Below are 24,902 nucleotides of genomic sequence, written 5' to 3' on the forward strand. Positions count from 1 at the left end.
TGAGCAAGCCACTCACAGATCCTCATAGACTCAGTTTCCTCAATTACAACATGGAGAGTTATAGTGAGAAACAAATGAAATAACACAAGTGAAAGAGTTTTGTAAACAATCCAATGCTGTACAAAGGTAGGTATTATTATTATGGTTATGTCGTGGTTCTGGCCTCAAATAAAATAATCATTAATACCTACATTCTTCGCAAGGTTTCCCACAGCTCTCCCCACCCTGCTCCTTGGTTTCTCATCATCTCCTGTAGGGCAGGAAGCCTGGCCCCCAACAGGAAAGGGCTCAGAGGAGCTAGAGCTTCAACCAGGAAATAATCATCTTGCCCCAACATTCGTTTTGCCAGATAAATGAGGCAGCCAAATGGTGAGACACAGACTAGTGCAAATCGAGGTGTTCAGGATCTGTTTCGGCCTCAAACCAAGGAGCAAAGTAGCCCTAAAGCCCTAAGGGCTTTCAAGAAGTGGAGATTTAGTAATTTCTGGGTTAATTAAAATCAGCGATGACAGTAAATTCAACTTAAAGCAGAGTTGGTGAGGTCTGCATCATCAGGCCCCATAGAGGCGATTTTCCCCTTAATAATGCATTTTGAGTTCATATATTGATTGGCTTAAACAGATCATTTCCAAATCTTCACATTCCCCTTGATGCAACTTAGGCCAAATATTTTTTAAGGGGTGTGTGTGTGTGTGTGTGTGTGTGTGTGCGCGTGTGGTGTGCAGGAGTAGGGGTGGGGTGCATGAGAGGTTAGGAGTGGCCAAGTAGAATGTCTTGAGGAGAGGTTCCCAAAGCAAAATAAAATGGCCAGCGCCATGTCCACGTTGCTGGCAATAGCTGTTGAGGGTGGTGAGGACAAGCAAGAGGGGTCCTAGAACACCAGGCCTCAGGCAACAGCAAAGCCTCTGCAGCCTTAGATAACTTGCTCCAATGCTCACCCACATCCCTCACACCAGGTGAGGGAGACATACCAGGCAAGTCTCAACTGCCATCTCTAAAGTACTTCCAAAGGAGAGAAGGGACATTGGAGCTGAGAGATGGAACCTCTGGGCCTAGCAGAAGCGAGGTGGGGTGGGGAGGAGGAGGAGGAAGACATTAATCTGGCAGGGCTTCCTTCTAGTCCAAATGACCCTCTGACTTCCTCAGCATGGATAAATATATAACAAATAATATCAATATATCTGCACATAAAGACTTTTTTCGAATTCCTGCTATTCATTTCAAATTCCGTTTACAAAGCACTGAATCCTCCAGGAACTGCTGGGCACCTCCCCTAATACCCTCTAGGCTGAGGCGATGCCTTTGAAGTCCCTGTCATGGGCTCAGGGCTGGAGCTGCTAAGAAACACCCTAAGACTGAAAACAAATCGGCCGGCAGCTTCAGCTCATTCGCAAGCTGCTAGCTGCTCTCCTCGGAGTCAATGTAAAGTCATCAGAGTTCGAATGTGGACCGCAAGCTTCTCAGCCCTTCAGTCCCAGGGATGGCCTGGGATGTAAACACACACGGGGGTTTATTCCTTTGGCCAGGCAGAGAGTCGTTAGGGTAAAGGGTAAGGGTCAAGGGGGCTCGGATTGGTGACTGAGGAGCCCAAGGAAAGCCGGCAGATAGCCGAGTCCTCTAGAGCTGGGCTTTTGGCTCCGAATCATGCAGGCTTCCCACTTTACACAGACCTTTCATCCCTTTCCTCCTCCTTCCTCCCTCGGGTCTCTCGCCACCGCCCCCTACCCCCCGTCTCCATCCCCAGATGCCTCCACGCCCAGGTGGTGTTACCCACTGAGGGTGGCCCAGGGGGTTTGCAGCCGGGGAGGTTGCCACCAAGGGTGGGCCGCCCCGGAGACGAGAGGCGAGGCGGCGAGCCCTGGCATTTTCCTTTCCCCAGCACCTGTCCCACTTCGGCGCCGGGGCTGGGGCTGCACCCGCGGGCGGCCTCGGAGCTTGAGCGCCAGAACCACGCACTGAGGTCGCCCAGGGTGGGGAAGTGGGGGGCCGGGGTAGGGGCGGGGCATCCGGCGGGGACGTCGCCCCCACCGCATGCAAGACCCTTTGCGCCCCCCCCGCCCGCAACATACACTGAGGCTAAAACAGGGGGATGAGAGTCACACAGAGCACGAGCGAAATCGTTCGCTCTCCGACCCGAACGGCGCGTTGCTCGACCCCCCCCTTCCTGGAGCCAGGGGCTGGCCGAGGAAGGTGGCTCCGTTCTTCCCCCGTGGCCAGTGCGGGGTCTGCGGCTGCCCGGCGAGGTTCCGGCTTCCCCGGGACTGGCAGGGGGAGCCCCGAGAACTGCAGGCCCGCCCCCCCTTCCTCCTCCTCCTTCCCCTCCTCCCCCACGTGTCCTCCCTGAGCCCAGCGGCCTGATCCCAGCACCCCCCCGCCACCTCCCTCCTCCCGCTTCGCCCGCTTCCCCGGCGGCGTGGAGAAGAGCAAAGTTGCGACAGCGGCCGGGGGCTCTGCCCAGGTAAAGGGGGCGCCGTGAGGCGGGGGTGGTGGGGGAACGGTGCGGCCCTGCGGCGGGGGCGGGGGGAGGATAAAGAAACTTGCTTCCCGCGGCCCCCACCCCGCGTGGGTTCTGATCTTGCGTGGAACGAGCCCGCGTGGCGAGTCGCGGCAACACTGCTGGGACCGAGGCCGGCACCTGGACCCGGACCCGGACCGCGCGCTTGGGCCGGCTCGGCGGGCGCAGGCAGCGGGCCAGGCCAGCACCCAGGCAAGGGCGGGGTGGGTGGCCGTACACCGGACCGAATCGGGGACTCCGGTGGCGTGGGCGCGGGCCGAACCCGGACCGGGCCGATTTGGGTGGCGAAGTAGGACGTGGATTCGGGGGCGGGGCGCGGCGGGAGGGGGAAACCAGGCCTGGCCAGACTGGCCTGGGCGTGGGGGCGGGGGGCGAGTTCGGGGCACTTGCTGGGCTCTGGACCGAGCGGTAGGGCGGGGCGGCGCTAGGGGCTGGGCCGGACCCGCAGGGAGAGGGCGAGGGGAGGGAGAGCCGGGGGTGGAGTAGGGGCGTGGAGTTGTGAGCGGGGTCTGGCCTCGGCCGGGGGCGAAGGTAGATCGGCGGGGCCGCGAGCGGAGGGAGGGAGGCCCGCGGCAGCGCGGCGGCAGCGAAGGCCAGCTTCCGCGGAGTTTGTGCCCGGGCTTCCCGGGCTCCGGCCGCCTCACGCACACAAATGGGGCTAGGGGACTGAGTGGTAAGCAACTCCGAGTGTTAGACGGTGATCGGGCGGCGATTCCGGGAAAAGCGAGGAAAGACACCGTCTGCGATTGTGCCGCACCCCCACCCACCTCTTAGCATCTGGATTCTGCTCTCGTAGTGGGGGCCGCGGACCCTCCCCGCCACAGTCTTTTTACTCTCCAGCACTCCCACCGCCTTCCCCCTTCTTAAGCCATCTGACTCTCCTTGGGGTATGTGTTTTGGGGGGTGGACGGCGACGGGGGTGGGGGATACTTTCCTGCCCGTGGCGGCAACCTAGTTCGTATCTTATTCCTACAAGGTAGCGTCGCTTCGAGTCGCATGGACATTGGGGTTTAGATAATTTACCCCCCACCCAAGCGACTTAATGGCTTTTAAGCAAAAGGCGAATACCTGGATTTCCATGGCAGGGATGAGGTTTGAAGATTGGGATTCACCCCCAGCTCACTTCCACTACCAACCCCTCTTTCTTGTGAGCCACTTCCACGGGTATCCAAACCTGGGGGGGAGGGGGGACGGGAGTATTAATATGCTTCTCTATTTCTACACAGGGTCGGCGTGACGAAGGACGGCTAGCCTTGGAGGGAAAGTAGCCACCAGTCCAACTCGGGTCGCCCCCACCATTATTTCGGTGAGGGGGCAACGCTAAGAAGGGGATACTGGTGGGTAGGGGCCCAGTATAAGGGAGAGGGCTGGGTAGTCGTCCCCAGAGGGACTCCGTGTCTTGGCGGGGAGAGAGAGAGGCGAGCCCCGGCTTCAGGGGAGGGGTTCCGGGGAGGGAGATGGGGGGGTGGCGACGACGGTGGGGGGGGGGAGCGGGAAGAAGGGGGAGTCACGCCCTGCCTGCAAGGGGAGCCTCCCTCAGGCCCCTGGGAGAAGGGGACTGAATGCGTCTGTTCTCCGCTGCCCGGCAGAGGAGATCTGGGGTCTCCAGATTTGCACACTGGATCGGCACCAGTGGCCTGAGAAAGTCAGGTCGGGGCATAAGGTGGAGAGCGTTGGAAGAAAGAGAGAGAACCCTTTGGCCGCGGCTCACTGACCCTCTCCCTTCCTCAACCTCCCCCTTCGAGGGGCGTCGAGGTGGGGGGGGACGTGGGGCTCCTGCAGCCCCGCAGATTGAGCGCCTCCGCCTCTCCCGGGAGTCTAGCTTTTTGCCCGGCTTGCTGCAGCCACTGCTGCCTCCCTCTCCGGAATCTGCTCGGTCCTCTCAGCGATCCCCTCCTCCTCTCCTCCCCTCCCAGTGTCACCGGGGCTGCTTGGCTCTGCCCCCTTCGCCGCCGCTTGCTCCCTGCTTTCGTCCCTCCCTCTCTTGCTCGCTCCCTCCCTTCGCCTCCTCCTCCCCATTCCCCCCCACCCGCGTAGGCGGCATTCTGGGAGTTGTAGTCCGGTGGAGCGGGGGTTGGCGCCGCCCGCGGACCCAGCCGGACTCCACTTCCCGTCGAGCCCTGCGACCGGCACCCACTCCACCAGGCTTCGCTCGCACACAGACACACACACACACCGCTCTCCCCCTCACTCTTTCGCTCGCCGCGGCTGCTGCCAGTGTGTGGCTCTGTCTCTCCTCCGCTTTGCTGAGCCCTCCCTTCTTCCTCTCAGTTCCTAGAGTCCGACCGCCGCCGCCGCCGAGAGAGAGGAGAAGGAGGTCGGTGGCGATAAGGGGCGGAGGGGGGCATCAGATCGGGGCAGTATTAGGCGGGTGGTGGTTAAGAGGGAGTAAGAGGGAGCCCGGGTGGCGGCCTGAGCCTCCCCGCGGAGCCGACCCAGGAACAGGTGCGTCTTTTTTCTCTCTCCCCCAATCCCTCCACCCCTTTTGACTCCCCGGCTTTTTCGTATCCCCCCACCCGCTTCTTTCTATCTTAAGCCTTTCTCCAACCCTGTTCCTTCTTCTCCCTGCGGCCGCTCGGCTTGCCCCCCGGGGGCGCCGTCCTCTTCGTGTCCCCGGACGTAGCGCTCCCCGGAGCTGGCTATGTCTTCGCCCCTCCCTTCGGGACAGCTCCCCTCCACTTCCCACCTTCGTACCCCATCCCCTGACTTGCCCTACCCCCTTCTCGACCCCCTTCTCTCTTAGCCAGGTGAGACTCGTTCGCCACGATCCGAGAGAGTCTTCTTCTCGGCTGGGCGGGGGTCTCCATGGAAACGGGGGTCGGTTGATCCTGGGGGGGGAAACCATAGGAATTACCCCACTCCTCGGAAAGGGAGGTGGAGGCTATGGTCTTGTTAACTACCTGACCCCAACCCCCGATCCAAGGATCCGATGATCCGAAGGGAGGCTGGCTAGCAGGGCAGGGCGAGAAAAGGCTTATTTTTTGGGGGGGGGGGGGGTGTCCGTGATGAAGTGTTGAAGAGACCGGGAGAAAATACCCTCCAACCTCAGAGGGGAGGTGCGACGGGTGCTCTTCAGGGCTGCTTTCTTCCCGGCGCTGGGGTGCGGGAACCGTAGGGTAAGGGGTACCCCTAGGTGGCGGCGGGGCCTGGGTTCGGGAGTGGGAGTGCTGTGATGGGGGCAGGGGCAATTATCCGAGTCCCTGGAAAAAAGGCGGGGGATGACTTCGGAGCGCCCTGGCTCCGCTGCCCTCGCTCTAGGGGCGGGGGCCGCCGGGCCGGGCGCGGCGGGGAGGGGGCTTAAATTGAAGGAAGATGAGATCGGGGGCAATTCACACTAGCACCGGCAAGCCAGAGGGGAGATCCGGCGTGCAAGCCCTCCACCCGCTTCGCGCCAGGCCTGGAGGCAAGGGGTCGGCGAGCGAAGCCGAGGGCTGGAAGGAGGGAGGCTCCGGTTACGGGGCCGGGTTTCGGGATCAGGGGCAATCCCCCGGCCCTTGGAGAAGGAGGGAGAGGGATGGCCGCGAACCCCAGGGCTCCCCCACCCCGGGTCCTAAGGGGCGTGAGGAACGGACAGCAGGCCCAGCGGAGCTGGATTCGAGCGGATCGCGGCCGGGGAGTGGGAGGGCTTAGTGGTGGGCTTCGGGGGGAGCAGTCCGGCGGCGGGGCGGGCGGGCGGGGCGTGGGGCTCCGGCGGGCGGCGGGGCGGGGCCGGGGCGGCGCTGCTGCCGCCGCCGCTGCCGCCGCCGCCGCTGCTGCTCCTGCTGGGGCCGCCGCAGCCGTTGCCGCCGCCGCCGCCGCCGCTTCTGGGCGGGGAACCGAGGCCAAAGAGAGTCCCGTGCCGGGGCAGAGGGCGCAGGCGGCGCGCGGTGGGGAGGGGGCCGTCCTGGGGGCGGGGGCAGGCGGGGGGGTGGAGCCCCCGACGGGGGGCGGTACGAGCCGGGACGACGACGACGAGGAGCCCCGGGGGCCGGGTGCATGGAGGACGAGGTGCTGGGAGAAGGAAGGGGGGTGTGGGTCCCGCGACTGGCCTCGTGGGCTTGGCTCTTCGAGGTTCGGTTTCGGGACAGAGCCCTGCAGGGGCGCCAAGAGGCCGGGGAAGGGATAGGGAGGTGAACTGGTCGGTGGAGGGGGCCCTCCTCGCCGGGGTCCCGCCGAGAGGAAGGCTGGGCCAGAGGGACGTCCGGGGCAAGGCTGGGAGGAGCCGGCCGCACCTCGGCTGGGGATTTCGCGTTATGGAGGTGCGGGAGATTGTTGTAGGGAAAGACGTGGTCGAGGGGAAAGGTGGGAGGGAAACACTGCAAACCTGGGAGGCCAACAGCACAGGCCCGTGGGGGTGCCCTTCTATTCCGCACCTCCTCCTCCCTGAGTGGAAGCACTATGTTTTTGTTTTATTGTTTTGAAATTTTCAATGTTGGCTGATCGAAACTGTCGATGGGGTGATATTCATTCTTGGTGTCTCCTGGAGTAGACAGTAAAGACAGGCATCCTTTGGCGAGCAAGCATCTAGCCCAGGGTTTAGAGGCTCTTTACGTTAGTGTGGGAAGGGGGCCCGGTAACTTTGTGCCACAGCTTGATTACTGTTAAGGCAGTTTGGAGGTCGTCCCTGTGGTACAGAGGTGGAGTACAATTGCAAAAATCTTCAGTGAGACTTCTGGAGATGAGTTGTAGGTTAGCGTTACAGTGATTAGCCCTGTGGTTCTTTCAACTTAGAAGGCTCTTTCTCAAAAGCACGCCATTGAGTTACATGGGAAAATAAATGTGGATTGCATTTGGGGTTGGGAGTGGATTAGGTTGATAATAAAATTTCAAGGTTGGAAGGGAGTTTTAAGGTTATTTACTTTTCTGTTGATATGTCCTGTCCTTGAATGTTGGAATTGAGGGAGCTTTATTTTGGGGAAGATGGTAGATGGCACAGTGGAGGATGTCTGGTGCACAGTTTAGGATACTTTAATTGAATGGTGATGTCACCATGTGGTACTAAAGATGACAGTATGTAGGAGAGAAATTTGGGGGATTCCACTGGGGATTAAATGGGATAACCTAATTTTAAGAATCATCCCGGGGCTCCAAATAGAAGCAAAAGGCTGGGGAGGAGCCTGTAAAATTTCGATGGAGGTGAAAAGTTAGTAGCAAAGATTGAGGGAGCTGGGAAGAGCAAGGGGCTTGGTGAGTCAAGTTAAGAGAATCTGAAGGTTGATAGTAGAGTTTAGGGATGTGGCAATCTTGACTAAGTCATGAGGATGTTGTTAGGCGGACATCTTTTGACAGGGCAACTTAGGCAACTGCCCTTGGGGCAGATGTGAGGGATGAAAGGTACAGGCCTTGGGGCACAGAGCCTGACTAAAATTGACCTTAAGAGGGCTGATCCTGATACCAGCTTTGCAACAAGGGTGGTTAGGTTTATTTCTTTTCTTTTCTTTTTTTTTTAGATGGAGTCTCAGTCGCCCAGGCTGGAGTGCAGTGCCACAATCTCAGCTCACTGTAACCTCCGCCTCCTGGGTTCAAGTTATTCTCCTGCCTTACCCTCCAGAGTAGCTGGGACTGCAGGCGCCCGCCACCATGCCTGGCTAATTTTTTTGTATTTTTAGTAGAGACAGGGTTTCGCCATGTTGGCCAGGCTGGTCTTGAACTCCTGACCTCAGGTGCTCCACCTGGCCTGGTTTATTTTTGTCCTGGCTGTAAGTCATTGATGAGGAAGAAGAGGGGTTTCATCTCTCCCTTGTCTGAGTTCAAGAGGATTTTTTTTAAAATTTTTTTAGAATAGGCCAATAAGGAAGGGACAGCAAATTTTTAGAATAGGCCAATAAGGAAGGGACAGCAAAACAAATCGTTGGCATAGGGCAGAGAAAAGCTAAGGCCCCGGCAAGCTCTGCTGCTGGAGTCTGCATAGGGCAGAGTGGAGGGAGTTCCACAAGACATGATGGCTGCACCAAGAACACTCATGTGGGTCCGGCTATTTTGATTTGCCAGGAAAGTGTAGATAAAGAGGGAGGATCCCTTTCTCAGTGACATAGACATTCTTGGGAAGAAAAGAGGGGTCCTCCAGAGGGCTCTGCTTCATTTATGATGCAGTTCATGAAATAGAAAAAAATGGGCCGGGTGCAGTGGCTCACGCCTGTAACCCCAGCAGTTTGGGAGGCCGAGGCAGGCAGATCACTTGAAGTCAGGAGTTCAAGACCAGCCTGGCCAACATGGTGAAAACCCCGTTTCTACTAAAATCACAAAAATTAGCCAGGTGTGGTGGGGCACGCCTGTAATCCTAGCTACTTGGGAGGTGGAGGCACAAGAATTGCTTCAACCTGGGAGGCGGAGGTTACAGTGCGCCAAGATCGCACCACTGCACTCCAGCCTGGGCAACAGAGCGAGAGTCCATCTCAAAAACAAAAAAAAAAAAAAAGAGAAAAAAAAAATGAAAAAATGTTTAGTATGGGGAGTGGAGGATCTCAGGACACTACTGGTTGGATTATGGGTTGTAGGGAAGGGCTTCTTTGAGAGAAACAGAATTATGGGAAAAAAGGACTTGGACACTAGAGGGAAGGAAGGCAAGAAGGAGAAGTCAGGAAGAGGGCTGGTTGAGCAATGAAAGGAAAAGAAAGGTGATCATCACTGGTCCCACGTAAGGGCCAACTAAGGAAAAAGTCAAACCTTGGAATCTCTAGGACAATGTTTTCCAAAGTAAACTTTGAAGAACTCTTAAAGCTCTTTACAATTTCATGCTGGAATCACTAAGGCTGGGGCAAGAGAGAAGGAATATATGGGTTAAAAGTAGGGTGGGGGATAAACTGTCATTTAGAGAGATACAAGCATATTTATCCATAAGGAAATAGGGAACTTAGAGATTATATACAGGTTAAAATGCAGAATGTGAGAGAAAAAGAGGAATTAAGAGCCAAAGGAGGAAGATATTTACTCAGATATCTTTTGGAGCTGGTGTTAGGGAGCAGAAAAGCTTGCCTTTGATAGCCACTGCTCTGAGAGGACCCAGGAAGCAGAGGTTAGCTGGGATCTAGGCCTTACACATCTAAACATTAATTAGAAAATCTAGACTAAAGTAAGGATACTGAATGGGGGGGAGGGATTCACTGTCCTAAATAGAGTGGCCTTGAAAGAAGGAAAAAGTGGGAATCCACCAGTGTTTCCAGTCTGCAGGTGGGAAGGATCCTAGGTATCAGGAGATGAGTGATGGAAATTCCAGGGTGAAACTGGATAAAAAACTGAGTGGCATGAGAGCCTGTGGGCCAGAATTGGAGGGTGGGGTTAGGGGCATGGAAGAGAGGCTCTAATCAGGGCTTGGACTGGAGGCCACACGGAGTAATTCATTGATTCTGGGCTGAGCTAAGCTTGGGATGAAATAGAACAGTCAAAGAGAGTAGAGAGCTGTTCTTCAGGGCCAATCAGCATCAGAATCAGAGTGAAGAAATTCGAGGTCAAGTTTGGGTGGGAAAGTGAACGCTGGAGTGGAACAGAGGGCGCTGGAGAAAGTGACACAATTGTTGGGGTAGAATAGGAAAAGGGAGAAGCCACTGATGATTACATAACCCAGAGGGAAGACCCTAGGCCTTCGAGTTTTCAAAGAGAAGGGAAGTTTCTTAATGCTGGAGTTTGAATTAGGTGTGAGTCCATGCTTGCCAGAGTGTTTAGTGTCAGGATGGCCAAAGAGGGAGGTAATATCTACTTTTCGGCCCCTAGGATGCTAGTATAGTATTTGATATAATTTTACATGTGAACTAGGCTTTATTAATGCCCATTTTTGAATGGTTATCCTTAAAATAATGTAGAAATGGTTCTTTTTCTAAGTTAAATCATTCCCTTTCCCACTGTTTATAACTTAAAAGCAATCTTTTATGATGAGAACTTTCTTTGGCGAACTGAAATTTCATTCTGGTCAAGAGTAAAATTTAACTCTGTGTTTCTATCCCCGTAATTCAAATATACTGTTCTAGTTTTCTTTTTTATTCTAAGCAGAAGTGACCTTTTCCCCATAAAACATAAAAAAGGATCTTTTTTTTTTTTTTTAAAAAAAAAGTAACTGTAGGCTGCATGTGAAGGTCATATTTTCCCTGGTCAATTAATTATGATGAATTTGAATACAGCTGATACATTATTTGCAAAATGTGGTGATTTTCAGATTTACTCATCACAGTATGTGAGGCAGGATACCTCTTCATTTGTATTTTAAGAAAACCTTAAGCTGAAGGTGCGTGAGGAATCCAGAGTACCAAGGAGCAGGGAAAGCTTTGTATTTTGGGCTTCTTTACCTTGGGTCTGCTAAGAAACAAAATTTGGTTACCTCATTACTAAGGTATGCCTAGAAATCATAGTGTTAGTGCCATTTAAGGGTACTATTGAGTTTTGTTATAATGCTGATGTCCAGGGACAAGGAGAACAAGCAGATTTTTGCTTTTCCAAGTTTTGAGGAGAAGTGCACCGTATATGACTATGATCGCAGAGGTGAGTTGATGCACTGTATACCTGAATCCATGAGATGATTATCTTCTGATAATGAGGCTTTACTCAATTTAACTTGGTTGTACCACACCCCAGTTAGTATAGTACAGTAGTTCTCAAACTTGAACTCCTCAGAATTTCCTGGGGGGCTTTGGAGACCGACAACCTCAGGTTAGAGTGCTTACTGTTCTACTTCTTAGCTATGTGGCAGGAGGCAAGTCACTTAACTTTCTTTTGTTCTTTTTTTTGACAGAGTCTCGCTCTGTCACCCAGGCTGGAGTGTAGTGGCATGATCTCGGCTCACTGCAAGCTCCGCTGCTCGGGTTCAAGCCATTCTCCTGCCTCAGCCTCGCAAGTAGCTAGGACTACAGGCGCCCGCCACCACACCTGGCTAATTTTTTTTTTTTTTTTTTTTTTTTTTTTTTTAGTAGAGACGGGATTTCACCGTGTTAGCCAGGATGGTCTCGATCTCCTGAGCTCGTGATCTGCCCATCTTGGCCTCCCAAAGTGCTGGGATTACAGGCTTGAGCCACCGCACCCGTCTTTTTTTTTTTTTTTTTTTTTTTTTTACCGGAGACAGTCTAGCTCTGTTGCCCAGGCTGGAGTACAGTGGTGCGATCTCAGCTCACTGCAACCTCCGTCTCCTGGGTTCAAGCTATTCTCCCACCTCAGCCTCCTGAGTAGCTGGGATTAAACGTGCCCACCACCATGCCTGGCTAACTTCTGAATTTTTAGTAGAGACGGGGTTTTACCATGTTGGCCAGGACAGTCTTGAACTCCTGACCTGAAGTGATCTGCCCACCTCAGCCTCTCAAAATGTTGGGATTACAGGCATGAGCCACCGTGCCAGGTCTTCACTTAACTTTCTTTCTTTTTTTTTTTTTTTTTTTTTAGACGGAGTCTTGCTCTGTCACCCAGGTTGAAGTGCAGTGGTGCTATCTCGGCTCACTGCAACCTCCGCCTCCCGGGTTCAAGCGATTCTCGTGCCTCAGCCTCTCGAGTAGCTGGGATTACAAGCGCCCAGCACCACGCCCAGCTAATTTTTGTATTTTTAGTAGAGATGGGGTTTTGCCATGTTGGCCAGGCTGGTCTCAAACTCCTGACGTCAGGTGATCATCCCACCTCAGCCTCCCAAAGTGCTGGGATTGCAGGCATGGGCCACCGTGCCCGGCCCACTTAACTTTGTTGAGCCTCAGTTTTCTCATCTATACAATGGAGATGATAATACCAATTTCACAGGGCTGTGAGGATTACACAAAATCATCCCAGGCCCATAGTAGGTGCTCAATAAATGGGACCTATTATTTTATATATATATATATTTTTTTTTTTTCTTTTTCTTTTTCTTTTTTGAGATGGAGTCTCACTCTTTCACCCAGGCTGGAGTGCAGTGGCGCTATCTCGGCTCACTGCAAGCTCTGCCTCCTGGATTCACGCCATTCTCTTGCCTCAGCCTCCTGAGTAGCTGGGACTACAGGTGCCCACCACCGTGCCTGGCTAATTTTTTGCATTTTTAGTAGAGACGGGGTTTCACCGTGTTAGCCAGGATGGTCTCAATCTCCTGACCTCGTGATCCACCCACCTTGGCCTCCCAAAGTGCTGGGATTACAGGTGTGAGCCACTGTGCCCAGCCCTATTATTATATTATTATCTAATTTTTCTTGTTCAATTGTATCCTATTATGTTATAGTAAACATGGTGGCAGCATGAAAACTATCAACAGTTTCTCAGTGGTCCCCTTATATCTTGATTCTCTGTCCTCTTTCTTCATATTCCTGTTGTATTAGTACACATTTAGCATTTACAACGTGCTAGGAAGAAAGCTTGACTCATCACTGCATCCACCTTTGAGGTGGAAGTGGCGGCTTCTTTAACAGCTATGCTGTAACACTGCTCAATAGTTCAGGACAGGAACTGAGGAGTGTATATCCAGTTGAAACTTTAGGGAACATTTCGGGCCATGGGTGACATTTTTAAAAACCATTGCTTTCTGAAAAGGGCTGTTGTGTTTATTTAATTAATTTATTTATTTGTTTATTTATTGATTGATTGATTTGAAACCGAGCCTCACTGTGTTGCCCAGGTTAGAGTGCAGTGGTGTGATCTCGGCTTACTGCAACCTCCACCTCCCGGGTTCAAGTGATTCTTCTGCCTCAGCCTCCCATGTAGCTGGGACTACAGGTGTGAGCCACCATGCCTGGCTAATTTTTGTATTTATATTATTTATTTATTTTTTGAGATAGAATTTCATTCTTGTTGCCCAGGCTGGAGTACAGTGGTGCAATCTTGGCTCACTGCAACCTACGCCTCCTGGTTTCAAGTGATTCTCCTGCCTCAGCCTTCCTAGTAGCTGGAATTATAGGCACCCACCACCACGCCCGGCTGATTTTTGTATTTTTTCTAGTAGAGATGGGGTTTTGCCATGTTGGCCTGGCTGGTCTCGAACTCCTGACCTCAAGTGAGCCGTCTGCCTTGGCCTCCCAAAGTGTTGGGATTACAGGCGTGAGCCACTGCGCCCAGTCTATTTATTTATTTTTGAGACAGGGTCTGGCTCTGTTGCCTCAGCCTTCCGAGTAGCTGGGACAGGCCACCATGCCCGGACAATTGTTTTTATTTTTATTTTTAGTAGAGACAGGGTCTCCCCGTGTTGCCCAGGCTGCTCTCAAACTCCTGAGCTCCAGCATTCCTCCTGTCTTAACTTCCCAAGGTGCTGGGATTACAGGTGTGAGCCACTGTGCCTGACAGAAAATATTCTTTTTTTTTTTTTTTTTTTTTTTTGAGACAGAGTCTTGCTCTGCTGCCCAGGCTGGAGTGCAGTGGCGCGATCTCGGCTCACTGCAACCTCCGTCTCCCGGGTTCAAGCAATTCTCCTGCCTCAGCCTCCTGAGTAGCTGGGATTACAGGCGCCTGCCACCACGCCCAGCTAATTTTTTTTTTGTATTTTTAGTAGAGACGGGGTTTCACCATGTTGGTCAGGCTGGTCTCAAACCCCTGACCTCTTGATCCATCCGCCTCGGCCTCCCAAAGTGCTGGGATTACAGGCGTGAGCCACCGTGCCCTGCGCTTTTTATTTTATTTTTGTTTCTGAGATGGAGTCTTGCTCTATTGCCCAGGCTGAAGTAGAGAGGTACAAACTCGGCTCACTGCAGCTTCGACCTCCCGGGCTCAAGTGATCTTCCCACTTCATCCTCCCGAGTAGCTAGGACCACAGGCCCATACCACCAGGCACAGCTGATTTTTAAAATAATTTTTGGGCCAGGCACAGCAGCTCACGCCTATAATCCCGCCACTTTGGGAGGCCGAGGCTGGCAGATCGCTTGAGCCTAGGAGTTCAAGACCAGCCTGGGCAATGTAGCGAGACCCTGTCTCTACAAAATAATACAAAAATTACCTGGGCTTGGTGGCGCCAGGTGTGGTGGCATGTGTCTATAGTCCCAGCTACTTGGGAAGCTGAGGTGGGAGGGCCACTTGAGCCCAGGAGTGCCGCTACAGTGAGCTGTGATCATGCCAGTGCACTTCGGCCCGGGTGACAGAGTTGAGACCCAGTCTCAAAATAACAACAACAAACTCTTTGAGCTAATACTGTTTAATGAAAGCTGTATAGATTACACCTTTGAATGAATAATATATATATAATTAGTTGAACCCATAGCTGAGTCTGTTCTGTTGTGAGAAAATAGAAAGAATAACCTGATAGTGGTCTCTCCAAATATCTGTGTTATGTAGTCCAGGAGACTTTTATAAAAGCAAAAGTTGGGTGAGGAAGAATTGTCTTTTTTAAAACTATATATATATATATTTAGAGACCAAGTTATGAGACTGGCTAATTTTTGTATTTTTTGTAGAGACGGGGTTTTACCATGTTGCCAAGGTTGGTCTGGAACTCCTGGGCTTAAGCGATCTGTCTGCCTCGGCCTCTCAGTGTTGGGATTACAGGCGTGAGCCAGTGCGCCCAGCTAGGAATTGTCTTTAGGTGAAAAATTGCGTATCATGAAAATGGTATACTGAAATGGAGACACCAGAGGGCCACTGTCACAGTCTATGGCAGGCAGGACCCGGAAGCATCTCAAAAGGGATTCAGAATGTCTCATATTACAATGATTCAACTTTAGAGTGTGAAAAACACACTAAATATTTATATGGTCCTGCTGAAGATCAAGATTGAAGAAAGCCAATTTGTGTTTTTGTTCTAGTGGAAATTAGAAGTACTCAAAAAATGACCCTAGCTATTTAGGGTGACATTTTGAGGTTGCTTTGCCTTTTGAAAGGACTGATTAATTTCACAATGATCACTTAAGTTTTGTGTGACATCTAGAAGTTGTACAAAATCTTGTAGCTAGAGCCTAGGTTTATTATAAAGCTATGATGAGGTGTTTTTGTTAAATGGAGTAAAGTAATTTTCTTACAGCAGGAAATGGAAGTGAGTACTGTTTGAATAATAGGAAAAAAAGTATCATAGCAATGGGTAGAAAGCAAAAAGAATCTGGCAGTGTGAAAATGTAAGTGAGGCCAGGCACGCTGGCTCACGCCTATAATCTCAGCACTTTGGGAGGCAAAGGCAGGAGGACTGCTTGAGGCCAGGAGTTTGAGACCAGCCTAGGCGACATAGGGAGACTCTGACTGTACTGAAAAAAAATTTAAATTAGCCAGGTGTGGTGGCGCACACCTGTGGTCCCAGCTGCTTGAGAGGCTGAGGTAGGAGGATTGCTTGAGCCTGGGAGATCAAGGTTGCAGTGAGCTATGATCATGCGATTGTACTCCAGCCTGGGTTACAGAGCAAGACCCGTCTCAAAGAAAGAAACAAAACGTAAGCAAAAGATTAAAGCTTTTGCATTTGACTACTTCATTCTTGGAATAGATTACCTATGGTCCTTTTTTTATTTTTTAATTTTTATTTTATTTATTTTTTTGAGACAGAGTCTTGCTTTTATAGCTCAGGTTGGTGTGCAATGGCACAATCTCAGCTCTGACCCCCCGGGTTCAAGCGATTCTGCTGCCTCAGCCTCCCGAGTAGCTGGGATTACAGATGCCCCCGCCCCCCACCATGCCCAGCTAATTTTTTGTATTTTTAGTGGAGACAGGGTTTCACCATGTTGGCCAGGCTGGTCTTGAACTCCTGACCTCAGGTGATCTGCCTGCCTTGGCTTCCCAAAATGCTGGGATTACAGGTGTGAGCCACCACATCCGGCCAGTCTATGGTCCTTTTCTAAGTGCTTTCATGTTGTTCCAAATTTTTAGTAGGGACTAGTAGTTTATTCCCATTTTGCAGGTGACATGGTAAATGAACATAGAGAGATAGTCTGAGATGGCTGAGAAGTGGGGACTGGGCGTGTTCTCCAAGTTTTCCCACTGCAGTTGTAGGCTATGGGTGCTAGAGTATATCACTTTTCAAGGCATTACTTGATTAGATGGTTCTGTTTAATATTGCTGCTGTTTGAGTAGATTGTTCTGAATGGATTTTGGATGTTCCTAAACATCAGATCGACCCTGAAAGGATGGGATCCAGCACTAGTGAGGAGAGTGAAAAGGGCGTAGTATTGGTCTGGATGCTAATGCTCACAGAGGAACTCCAGGGAGATTGCAAGCCCTGGCTGCTCGGCTGAGATGACTGTCCAGCCTCCTGAGGCGACTACTTTGGGGTAACTACATTCATTTGAATGATAAACGCTCATGTGTTTAATAGGCAGTTAACATTCCTTTGTATCCAGTCTCATAAATGTTTATAGGTAAGGTTTTAGACATGGAAGTACCCAAAGAGTCTATGAAGGGGTCCATGCTAGACCTATATGCCGGCAACTACTTAGCCTTCCCACTAAATACCAGAATTAATGTATCTGGGAAAAAGATAGAATATGCCTTATAAGACTGATCCCTTCGGGTAGATACCAGTGGAAATATTTGGATAGGAAAAAAAAAAAAATCCAGGGGAAGTAGAAAGTGTTAGAATAGATTTTTAGTCAGGCAGAAGTTTGGGATGAACAGCAGAAAGGGCCCTTCTTCCTCCTTTAAATTGCCTGGCAGATTATTTCTAGTTGATTTTGTGTGTGCAGTAGTAGAGGAACCAACTTGGCATGAAGGGAAGCAAAGTAAAGTGTTTAGGGGCATGTCTATGGGACTTCTTTTTTTTTTTCTGAGACAGAGTCTCGCTCTGTTGCTCAGGCTAGACTGCAGTGGCATGATCTTGGCTCACTGCAACTTCTGCCTCCCAGGTTCAAGCAATTCTCCCGCCTCAGCCTCCTGAGTAGCTGGGATTACAGGCGCCCACCACCAGGCCTGACTAATTTTTGTATTTTTAGTAGAGACGGGGTTTCACTATGTGGACCAGGATGGTCTCGAACTCCTGACCTCAAATTATCCACCCACCTCGGCCTCCCAAAGTGCTGGGATTACAGGCATGAGCCACCACGTCTGGCCTCTCTATGGGACTCTTGAGTTTCAGGGAATATTTGGTTAATGGTAGGGAAAGATGAGGGAATATAGATATTGGGGGTAAAGATTGAGGAGAATTTTAGAATACCCTTATATGTATTAGATCATTAAATAACAGTTTATTTTTATTTTTATTTTTTGACACGGAGTCTAGCTCTGTCACCCAGGCTGGAGTGTAGTGGCCTCATCTTGGCTCACTGCAACCTTTGCCTCCCAGGTTCAAGCGATTCCCCTGCCTCAGCCTCCCGAGTAGCTGGGATTACAGGCGCACACCACCATGCCCAGCTAATTTTGTATTTTTAGTAGAGATGGGGTTTCGGCATGTTGGCCAGGCTGGTCTTGAACTCCTGACTTCTAGTGATCCACCTGCCTCTGCCTCTCAAAATGCTGGGATTACAGGCGTGAGCCACTGCACCTGGCCGGAACGGTTTAAATTGGGGTAACTTCCTCATTGGGGGCAGGGGTTGTGGTATGTAATGAAGTAGGGAAAACAGGAATGTTAGTCTCCTAACACATTCTGTTGAATACACATGGAAGAAGGCAGAGTAATCAGGAGGGCAAGCTCTGTAGTAGGAGTTCCACATCTAAAGCTGGGTAAAGTTGTCCTTGCTGGGTGTGTGTACATTTTCCTATGGAAAACAATGAGCAGTCTTTTAGAGCCTTCACTCTAAAAGACTTCTGGGCAGAAGTCATGGCCTTTTCCCTTTAGCCCTGAGGTCTCAGTGTCAGTGGTCTCTTAGATCTCCTCAGGGGTATCTTAGATGCTGTTTTTTCCCAAGAGGAATGATGAGGTGGCCTCTCCTTTTGCTGCTGTAAAGTTTGCCTCTGTCTTATGGGAGCTTTACCAAGAGCTCTGGGTCTCTATTGGAGGAGTAGGTCCCAAAGTTGGTTTTCTTTACTTATTAGTCATCACTGACCCAGCCCTCCTCCTTAAACTGTCTACTGGCCACGCCTATCCTCTCGAGGACAGATTCAGGGCCAGGCTTCAAGATGAATATTTTCCGGCTCTTTCATTTTTTAAAGTCATAATTGCTTCCAGGTCACCAGGCAGTATGAACCAAAAGGAGCCTGGGGAAGCAGGACCACATTTCGTTTAACTGAGAGCTTCTTAAGCTTGGGTTTCTAGCTTACTGTCTTGATGGTAGAGTCCAAGCATGAATAAATGGGTAGGTTTCATGCTATGTGTAGAAGACCGAGTTGTGTTCCATACGTTGAGTGTTCTGCACTTAAGGGGTCTTCAGCCACAAAGGGAACTACATGATCCTGAAGTACTTGTCAGCTGCATGAACACCCTGTCTGATCATTTTCTTTTCTTTCTTTATTTTTTGAGACAGGATCTCTCTTTGTCACCCAGGCTAGAGTACGGTGGTGTGATCTTAGCTCACTGTGGGCTTGACATCCTGGGCTCGAGGGATCCCTTCTGCCACAGCCTCCTGAGTAGCTGGGACCACAGGTGTGCACCATCACACCCAGCTATTTTTTATTTTTTATAGAGACGAGGCCTCACTATGTTGCCCAGGCTGGTCTCAAACTCCTGGGCTCAAGCAATCCTCCTGCCTCAGCCTCCTAAAGTTCTGGGGTTATGGACATGAGCCCATGCCTGGCCTGGTCCTTTTTAAGGTTAAAAACCTCGTAAACAGTGCCTACCTCAGTCAAAAACATTTGTCAGGTAGATGCTCTCTCTGTTACCTCCTTTAATGTCCTTCTCTTCCTCATATGCATGATGACAACCATGCTTTTGCTTATAATTGTTGTGAAATCTGCATGTTTTGGCATCTTTATTTCAAAACAAAACAAAAAAATCCTATCCCATCTGTAAAATCTCCTTTGAGATTTTGGTGCTGCCTATCCTCTATTACTAACTGCCCCAGCCCTGACATAGGCTATAATTTGATGTTATTCTTCCCCTTTTGAGAACACATTCTCTCTAAACTTTTCTAAAATGTCTGTCTTCAGTGCTTCCCCACAGTGTTGCAGTTTGGCCCATGATGGTGAAATATTTCAGGTTCCCCTATTTCATTTTTTTTCCTTTTGGTTATTGCATGCAATGGGCTTTTCTTTTATGCCTATCACACCTGCCCTTGTCTTCTAGTGTGTTCTATTTGGATTTGTTTTGAAGATCTCTGCTTCATTATGGTTTCTCTTCCACTACCCGCTCTCCCTTAGCTTAGCTGCTATTTTTCACCATTTTAAAGTTATTGCGGCCAGGCGCGGTGGCTCACTTCTGTAATCCCAGTACTTTTGGAAGCCAAGGTGGGCGGATCACAAGGTCAGGAGTTCGAGACCAGCCTGGCCAACATGGTGAAACCCCGTCTCTACTAAAAATACAAAAATTAGCCGGGCATAGTGGCCCATGCCTATAATCCCAGCTACTCAGGAGGCTGAGACAGGAGAATCGGTTGAACCCAGGAGGCGGAGGTTGCAGTGAGCCAACATTGCGCCATCGCACTCCAGCCTGGGTGACAGAGCGAGACTCCGTCTCACAAAAAAAAAGTTATTGCTCTCCCATTAGTTCCTTTTCTTTTTGGTTTCCCCTGTTCTGTAGTGTGGTGATTGTCTCTGGCTACCTACTCTTGGCTGCCCACTTGTTGGATTCATTTCCTGGGATCTTGGGCAGGCCTTTTACTTCTCTGTGCATGTGCCTCCTAAGTTGAAGTTTTACATATATATATATATATATATATATTTTTTTTTTTTTTTTTTTTTTTCCGCAGCCACACTTATGGCTTTGGATTGGCAGAGCACGTGCTCTCCTTTGTCCTCACCATGAGTTGGATATATCTTTTGAGTTTTTTCCCCCGAAGTAGGGATAGCTCACAGTGGTTCCTCTGCCTTCCAGGCAGTGACCAGGGTTGATTCTTGGGCCATGCAGCTGTTCATTTCTTTAACATTTACATGGTTGTGACATCTGGGAAAATCCTTTGAGGTATTTCATATCCTTGTGCCTGTGCTTCCTGGGTCATTTGAGATTACCAGGTTTCTTCCAAGTTCCTTTTTGGAACTTTGCTTTTGATGTGATGATTTCCATCAGAGAGAGGGAGAGTGGGCGGGGTGGTGGGGGGAGGTGGGAAGGGAGAACACATGAGTACCGGTGCTTCAAGCAAAAGCAAGCCAGCATACAAGTGTGTAAACCAGCGGCGTTTACCAAGTGTGGCATGCCTGCAAGGCTTTTCCTTTTTGCTCACCTCTCCTGGGATACTAATTTGATTGGCTATAATATAATAAAACAAACCCCTAGGCCTACTGAATCAGAATCTCCAGGACTGAGACCTGGGAATCTGTATTTTGAACAAGCTCCTCGGTGATTCTGGCTGGGGAAACATTGGTTGACATTGACCGTCCTGACTCCTCCCTTCTGTGAGCATTCACGCAGTCAGGAGCCTGTTCTCTAGGGCCGCTTTAGAGGTTCCCTTTGCTTTCCCTCTGGCTGGGGAAGACCAATCTTGCCTTCTTGTATAGACCACGTAGCTCACTGTCAGTGTTCTCCTGCCTGTGTTTTATCCCTCCCCTCCTCTCCTCTCATCTGCAGAGGCTACTGTTAATTAGCAACAGTGGGCTTCAGATAGGAAGTGGCGCTCCTGGGACAAAATCATGATAGAAAATTGAGAGGCAAAGATTTAAGTGGATGCTCCATCTTGAGGATCTTGTGAAAATGGGGTTATCCAGAATCAGCGTTGCTCTCTATGTGGTCATAACGTGTTTTATATAGTAATTATTTTGATATTTTAACTCGGTTTTATTTTTTGTGGTTTTTTTTTTTCTTTTGGCCTGAAAGCTCTTTATCTAGGTGATGTTGTATGATGTTCTGTTTCCAAATGCCAGTGTTCCCCCTCTGATTTCTGTCCCAGACCCTACATACTACTAATCCTAATCCTCTCTAAATAGAGCAATACGAAACCTGAGAGTGAAAAATCTAGCGTCACTAATACCTGCTGCCTATAGATATTTAGTAGCAACTAAAACTTGTACTTTCTGTTGAAACACATCTTTTTTTTTTTTTTTTTTTTTTTTTAGATAGGGTCTCCCTCTGTTGCCCAGGCTGGAGTGCAGTGGCGCAATCTCAGCTCACTGCAACCTCTGCCTCCTGGGCTCAAGCAGTTCTCCCACCTCAGCCTCCCAAGTAGCAGGGACCAGAGGTTTGCACAGCTACACACAGCTATTTTTTTTGTATTTTGTAGACATGGGGCTTTGCCATGTTGCCCAGGCTGATCTCGAACTCCTGAGCTCAAGTGATCCACCTGCCTTGGCCTCCCGAGGTGCTGGGATTACAGGCGTGATTACGGTGGGATTACAGGCCACTGCTCTGGGCCTGAAATGCATTTTATGGCAAGAACAGCCCCTTCCATTGCTTGAGTCCTCTAATTCTTTTTTTCCCCCCCAGACGGAGTCTTAACTCTGTCACCTAGGCTGGAGTGCAGTGGTGCGATCTCGGCTCACTGCAACCTCTGCCTCCCGGGTTCAAGCAATTTTCCTGCATCAGCTTCCGAGTAGCTGGGATTACAGGTGCCTGCCACCACGCCTGGCTATTTTTTGTATTTTTAGTAGAGATGGGGTTTCACCATGTTGGCCAGGCTGGTCTCGAACTCCTGACCTCAGGTGATCCACCCATCTTGGCCTCCCAAAGTGCTGGGATTACAGGTGTGAGCCACCATGCCTGGCCGAGTCCTCTAATGCTTAGTAGAGAGAAAAGATGAAATGAGTACCTGGGGTATCAGCCAATAGGCTGAGCTGGTTTTGTTTTTGTTTTTGTTTTAGACAGGGTTTCACTGTCGCCCAGGCTGGAATGCAGTGGCACAATCTCAGCTCACTGCAGCCTTGACCTCCTAGGCTCAGGTGATCCTCCCACCTCAGCCTCCCAAGTAGCTGGGACTACAGGCACCCGCCACCATGCCTGGCTAATTTTTTGTAGAGATGGGGTTCGCCATGTTGCCCAGGCTGGTCTTGAACTCCTGGACTCAAGCAATCCTCCCAGCTCAACCTCCCAAAGTTCTGGGATTACAGGTGTGAGCCACTGTGCCCAACCAGTGTTGTTGGTTAAAATGGGGATATTCCAAGATATTCTGAGAAACAGTCAAAACTTGATTAACCAGGATGTTCAGGGAACGGGGTCCTTGTTAAAAATATTTCTAAAATTATGCTAACCCACATAACTGTCTTCATAATGTTAAAAGATAATTGTCAGAAAAAAGGTAAAAAATCATGACTCTCGTACAGATACAAAAATGAACACGTGTTAAAGATTTTATTTTACTCATTAATCAACAAGAGAACCAGACAGATGTTATAGCTTGTTCAAACAAAAAGTCAAAAAGCACAAATTTATATGGAGTAAAGGAATTAAATTGCAAATGGAGGCAAAAGTAGTTTTTCTACAGTGGGGAGGAAAGTCAATCTAAACTCAATGGGACAAGACAGACTTCGAATATACATCAGTTACCTGCAATTACAAAGATGCAAAATAGCTTGAAGACAATAACCTGAGCTAAAATCAGATAGCCCAGAAGGTTATACTATAGACAGTGCATAGTTTTTTCATTGGAGTACAAAGGTTTTTCTGTAGTAAGCAAACATGGTGGATGCTTTGTGTGTGTGTGTGTGTGTGTGTGTGTGTGTGTGTGTGTGTGTCGGGGGGTGGCTGTTGATTTTGCTTCTTGTGATTTCTCAGGGCCGTCACTTCAGTTCTTATCCAGAATTCAGTTCCATATAACATGCATTTACTGAGTAGTTACTATACATAAGGTGTCGTGGAGGAACCAAAGACAAAAAAGGATGCTTTTTTTTTTTCTTTTTCTTTCTTTTTTTTTTTTTTCTTGAGATGGATTTCCACTCTTGTTGCCCAGGCTGGAGTGTAATGGTGCGATCTCGGCTCACCTCAACCTCCGCCTCCCAGGTTCGAGCGATTCTCCTGCCTCAGCCTCCCAAGTAGCTGGGATTATAGGCATGTGCCACCATGCCTGGCTAATCTGGTATTTTAATAGAGATGGGGTTTCCCCATGTTGGCTATGCTGATCTCAAACTCCTGACCTCAGGTGATCTGCCCACCTCAGCCTCCCAAAGTGCTGGGATTACAGGTGTGAGCCACCGTGCTTGGCCAAGGACGCTATTTCTTAACTTAGGTAGCTGATTGGTGGGGGAGACAAACATGCCTTGCCCCCAACTAACCAAGCTAGAGAGGAGAATAGGAACCAGTGCTGTGGAAGAGGTAGGGAGTAAATGCTTGAGGATAACCAGAGAGGGAGGGGTTAACTGAACTCAAGGGCTGGGGCTAGGGCAATGACATGATGACATTTAAGCTGGGTCTTGAGAGAAGACAGGGAGAGGAAGAGGGGGAAGCAAGAGAGGCCATTTCAGGGTGAGGAGGCAGAAGAGTCCTGAAACTGGATGGTGTGTTTAGGAAGGGTTGGGAGCTGGGGGTAGTGAGAGTGGTGGGGAAATGGCAGGATGTGGTGGAAGAGGAGGCTTGAGAGGAGGTTTGAGGCCAGGTCATGAGGGCCCTGAAGGCAGTGCTGAGAATGGCTGGCTGGATGCTAGAGGCCGGGGAAAGCTATTGAAAGCTTTTGAGGAGGGAAGGAGTGACATGATCGAACTGGCGCTTTAGAAGATGAATTGATTGTAGAATCAAGAAATTGAAGGCAGAGGGAGCAGTTAAGAGGTGATTATAATATTCTGGGTGAGAGCTGATGAGGGCCTGCACCAGGGTAGTGGCAAGAAGGGTAGAAGGCAAGGCTGGAGATGGCATTATTAAGGCCTGACTTCTGATTGAATATGGGCGGCAGGGGAGAGAAGGAGTTGAAGACGACAAGGCGGAAATTTCCAGGCTAGGGGACAGTAGTGCTGTTAAGTAAGCTAGGAAACACGCTGCGTACTGGGCATAGGGGGTGGGGAGCAGGTTTATGAGAACAGATAATGAGTATGGTTTGAGACACATTGAGTTTGAGGGGCTTGGTGGTCATCCAATTAACAGCAAGTTGCTGGCAGCTGGAAATTCTGGTCTGGGCCTAAGGAGAGAGAGGTCAAGGCTAGAGATACAGATTTGGGAGTCATCAGCGCATCAAGGGGTGAGCTGAAACTGTGGAAGCTCATGAGCTGAGAGAGAAGGCGGGGCAGGGCTGACAACTGGCACAGAGGGAGAGAGATGGGTGGGGGAAGCCAGAGAGAGCAAGCAAAAGGCAGACTAGGAGGAAAAAAGACAGAGGGAGACCGGGGAGGGACCGGAAGGGGGAGACTGAAGGCCAAAGAGTAGAGGGGAGGGGGAGGCAAAGGGGAGAGAGAAGGGGAAGGAGAGGGAGAGGGAGGAGAGAATGAATGGGAGACTGAGGGAAATGGGGAAGGTGAGATAAGCAAGAAAAAGACAGGGAAGGAGAGAGGTGGGAACGGGGAGAAAGTTGGAGGAGAGGGGATTGTGTGTGTGTGTGTGAGAGAGAGGAGAAAGGCAAGAGGTGAACAGCTGGGAGAATAATGGGAGAGAAAGGTGAGGAGGAGGAGGAAGAGTAAAGAGAGAGAGATGGGT

General features: G+C 50.3%; 1 protein-coding gene across 6 annotated transcripts in view; it reads left to right on the forward strand.

The window, feature by feature from the left end:
- Positions 1 to 3,048: 3,048 nt before the first annotated feature.
- BCORL1 (BCL6 corepressor like 1) overlaps positions 3,049 to 24,902 on the forward strand; it is a 75,230-nt gene continuing 53,376 nt past the window's right edge. The window contains exons 1-2 of one of the 6 annotated variants that reach the window (XM_063660899.1): positions 3,049 to 3,402; positions 3,742 to 3,821. The gene's annotated coding sequence lies outside the window, so the exon portion shown is untranslated. Of the gene's footprint in view, positions 3,403 to 3,741; positions 3,853 to 4,704; positions 4,833 to 6,441; positions 6,503 to 24,902 lie in introns of those variants that run through there. The other 5 variants (XM_054472407.2, XM_054472406.2, XM_054472408.2 and 2 more) reach the window with 5 other exon arrangements.

The sequence above is a fragment of the Pongo pygmaeus genome, chromosome X (assembly GCF_028885625.2).
Source record: "Pongo pygmaeus isolate AG05252 chromosome X, NHGRI_mPonPyg2-v2.0_pri, whole genome shotgun sequence".
Classification (NCBI taxonomy): Eukaryota; Metazoa; Chordata; class Mammalia; order Primates; family Hominidae; genus Pongo; species Pongo pygmaeus.